Here is a 5,000-nt window from a genome sequence, read left to right as displayed (position 1 = left end):
ATAGATGTAAGATATAAAAATATTGATATAAAAAGTTAAAAGTATTAAAATTGATCAAATATAGACAAATAAGTAAAAGATTTTTGGTCCAAACTGAGACCAAATGTAAATATAAATGATTCCAACACTAATATTAGTTAATGATTACAATAATGGTAATAATGATGATAATAATAGTAATAATTATGATAATAGTTATAATAACGATAATAATAATAGTAATAATAATATTAATAATAATAATAATAATAATAATAATAATAATAATAATAATAATAATAATAATAATAATAATAATAATAATAATAATAATAATGATAATAATAATGATGATGATGATAATAATAATAATAATAATAATAATAATAATAATAATAATAAAAATAATAATAATAATAATGATAATGATAATAATAATGATAGCAATGATAATGATAATAATAATAATAATAACAATAATAATAATAATAATAATATTAATAATGATAATAATAATAATAATAATAATAATAATAATAATAATAGTAATAATTATAATAATAATAATAATAATGATAATAATATTAATAATGATAATAATAATAATAATGATAATAATAATAATAATAATAATAATAATAATAATAATAATAATAATAATAATAATAATAATAATAATAATAATAATAATAATAGCAATAATAATGATAGTAGCAATAATAATGATATTAATACTACTACTACTACTACTACTACTACTACTACTACTACTACTATTAATAATGATAATAATAATAATAATAAAAGTTGTAGTATAGAGATAATGATAATAATAACAATAATAATAAAAATAAAAATAATAGTAATAATAATAAAAGTTATAATATAGAGATAATGATAATAATAATAATGAAAATAATAATAACGGTAATAATAGTAATAATAATAAAAATAAAAATAATAATAATAACAATTATAATAATAGCAATAATAAAATAGATACGAATAAGAATAAAGATAAACAGCAAGATAAGAAAAGAGTATAGAAACTTAACAGCTTGTTTCATTTAACCAATTCTCCAAACTTCAAATTACATTACATGCGACAACCTTAGCGTGAAGTTGTTTCTTCCTCCTCTTCCTCATTCCCCCCCTCCCCCCGTCCCCCCAGTAGGAGTCAACCCCCACGCCGGGAGGTCATTAGGAAAGAAAACCACACAAGCCCTCCAACCCGATCCGGGGCATCCTCTTGTTCGAAACCGCAAAAAAGGGTTTCAAATAACCCCCGAAAAAATCAGTCCATTTCTCGCATCCATACACGCTTACTGACAAACACACTCCAATCACACGAATATATTCGAACCTTTAGATCGAACGAACCCTAAATGGGTTCTGATCCTTCAACAAAGGGTTCCACCTGGGTTCGAAGCGTGTTATGGCCCCTGGGTGCCATTGCCAGCCTTGGCACTGAGTGTCAGCGTTTGTCAGCGAAGTGCCACATTGTTTGTCTTGCTCTGGTGCCATCCGATGCCTAACACACCGCACCCACATGACAATGACACCCGGGTGTGGTGGTGGTGGTGGTGAGGGAGGGGGAGATGGTGGTGGTAGTTATATTGGTAGTAGTCGTGGTAGTGGTAGTTCTAGCGGTCGCGGTAGTAGTGAGGGTAGTTGTAATGGTCGTGATAATGTCATGGGGTATGATAGTTGTAGTGATAGTAGCAGTGGTGATAGTGAATAACTATGGTAGTGCAATAGTGGTAGTAACTGTGATATAATTAGTGGTGATTACAATAATAATGAGTGGTAGTTGTAGTTGTAGTGGCATAGTGTAATGATATTGACACTGATAGTGGTGTAAGTAGTGGTTGTGGTGCAGAAAGTGGTAGTGGCAGTAGTGATGATATGTTTTAACGTCACAAACTCTCCCCTATCAGAGGGCTAGGACGGTGCCCCTCACAGAGGACTTTGTAGCGTGGAATTTAATGAACCATGCCCTTGGTTCAACTTCGCCGGTGGCAAGGTTCGAACCGCCAACCCCTCGACCTTTGCCACAAGAAACGACGCCTTAGCCCGCTCAGCCAGATAGTAGAAAAGATAATAGGGCTGACGGTGATAGTAGTGGAGACAGCGGTGGAAGTATAAATATATATATATATATATATATATATATATATATATATATATATATATATATATATATATATATATATATATATATATATGTAATAGCTTCAGAGGCATAATTTTGTTGATTGTAGTTGCGAAGGCATATGGGAGGGATTTAACTGAATGGGTTAGGAGAGGAAATTAGGAGAGGAACAAAGGGAGTAATTGGTGAGGAACAGTGTAGGTTTAAGAAAGGTAGGGGTTCCGTGGATAAGATTTTTGTGGTAAGGCAGATATGTAAAAAGCTTCAGGAAAAGTTAAGGATTTTTAGGGGCCTTTGTAGATTTGAAAAAGGTTTATAACAGGGTAGACAGGAAAGCACTGTGGGAGGTTTTGTAGATATATGGGACAGGGGGAAAGCTGTTAAGGGAAGTCAAAATTACTTACGAGAGTAGTAGGGCCTATATTGGATTTTGGAATGGAGAGAGCGAGTGGTTTGAGGTAAATGTGGGACACTGACAAGAGTGTGTCACGTCGCTATGGTTGTTCAACATCTACACGAATGGGATGGTGCGGGAGGTCAATGAGAGGCTAATGGGCAGGGGACTAGAGATAGTTAAAGAAAATAGAGAAAAGTGGAAGGTGAGCCAGTTGTTGTTTGCTGACGACATTGCGTTTGTTGGGGGCTCGCCGTGGCTCGGTTGGTACAACGCCCGTCTAGTAACCTCGAGGGGATTCGGCGTCAGTTCGAATCCTGGCCGAGGCGCAGAGGTTAGGAAGGGCATCCACCTTGAGTAATAGCCCCCGACTGTTGCTCAAAGCGGACCTGAGATGACTTGGTGACATCGCTGTGTGATACATTAGCTTCCTCCAGATATTCTCACTGCAGCGGCACACCGTGGAAACTGTCTCCTGCGTTCATGTACGTATAAACAGTTCCGGACCACTTTCAATGTTGAAGACCAAGCTGGTACCATCCCCGCAAACCGAAAATGAATAAATAGATAAACAAATAAATAAAATAAATAAACAAATAAATAAATGCGCTTGTGGCAGGGTCAGAGGAGGGATTCATAGAGTTAGTGACAGAGTTTGGGAGGGTATGCGATAGGAGAAAGTTGAAGGTAAATGTGGGTAAAAGTAAGGTGATGAAATGCACAAGGGGAGAGGGTGGCAGCAAGTTGGAAGTGAGTCTTAAAGGAGATGTGCTGGAGGAAGTGGATAGCTTTAGGTATTTGGGATCTCATGTGGTAAATAATAGAGGAGTGGAAATGGAAGGTAAACTGTAAACTAAGAGAAGCAAGTAAATGCCTTGGGCGATTAAAAAGTGTCACAAGAAATAGACATTTGGGAACGGATGCAAAGAGGAGACTATATGAAAGGGTGGTTGCACCGACGGCACTTTATGGGTCGGCAACCTGGATTTTAAGAGAAGCAGAGAGGAAAAGTTTAAATGTGTTTGAGATGAAATGTCTGAGGAGTATGGTAGGGGTTACAAGGTTGGTTAGAGTGAGAAACGAGAAGGTGAGGAGGAGAGCAGGGGTGGAAAAGGAGATGGTAAATAGGGTTGATGAAAGAGTATTGGGGTGGTTTGGACACATGGAAAGAATGAGTGAAGAAAGATTAGTAATAGATGTGTGGAGGGCAGAGTTGGGTGGAGTGAATTTGAAGGTACGACCGAGGATGAGATGGATGGATGTGTTGAAGTGGTGAGTGGAGAATGGTTGTATATAGATGATACTGTGATCCAAGGGAGGGCTGGGGGGATGGGGGGTTAGTGGAATGGTTGTGTGTGAATGATGTTTCGACGCAGCCCGAAGGGATTTCTCCCCGTCTTCTCATTTTTCTGCATGAGGGGATGGAGAGGATGGGGGTCGTCGATGAAATGGAGAGGCCTTGCTGTGGATGTGGTGTGTCTTGCTGCATTGCTTCTGATCCAGGGCTGTGGGTGGGATACAGGGATGACCCGTCATCCATTAGGAGCTAAGATGAGAGGGAATAGGGGGTGTTGGGTGGGAGTGGAATGGGTAGGAGTGAAATAAATAAGTGGGAATGGGTACTTGCCTTTTGATTTGGCTACCTCCCTAGTAAGGGGAACGAGCCCTTGGTGTGTGTATATATATATATATATATATATATATATATATATATATATATATATATATATATATATATATTATATATATATATATAATATATATAGATAGATAGATAGATAGAATATACACCTATTCAATTAGTATTACTCCAGCAACAATACTACATGGCATAATTCAAATAGTTTATTCTGGCTGACTCCAAAGGATTATGATTGATCAGCTGATAGGACACCAAAACGAATAGACTAAGCACATCCCTCTGTGTATGACCAGGCGTTGTTTTTCAGTTCGTCGTACCACCTGAACGAAAGGAGGTAACGACCAAACCCATAAAATCTCTAAACTAAGAGCAACACCTTTTTATGACTTCGTGGTCCTGTTCAATTCGGTGACGCTGTAGTAGTGGTGACGAGGGGGTCTGGGGGGTAAGCAGACCTGCCAGATGGTTCTCTTCAGCTGGCTGGAGGGCCACTCGCCCTGGCTGGCCCCTCATCGGGTCGAGACCCCTCTAGGGTCTCTTTTTAGCTGAATAAAAGCGATTGGAGTTTGAGACAGAAAGAGCGGTACAAGGAACCACCGTATTGAAGCGGTAATGGCCCAAGATGTTAACTAAAGACTTTATGACGAAATGTGAGATTTTTTTTCTTCTTTTTGTAATCTTGGGGTCATATACAAAGAAACTTTTTACGCTGGAATAGTGAGACGCACATTGATGTTCTCTGAAAATAAATGAATAAATAAATAAATAAATGAATAAATAAGTAAATAAACAAATAAATAAATAGAAATAGATAAATAAATAAATAAATAAAC

This window comes from Oratosquilla oratoria, chromosome 15 (assembly GCF_046742065.1).
Source record: "Oratosquilla oratoria isolate Oo_2021 chromosome 15, ASM4674206v1, whole genome shotgun sequence".
NCBI lineage: Eukaryota > Metazoa > Arthropoda > Malacostraca > Stomatopoda > Squillidae > Oratosquilla > Oratosquilla oratoria.
Note: the sequence above shows the minus strand (reverse complement) of the source record.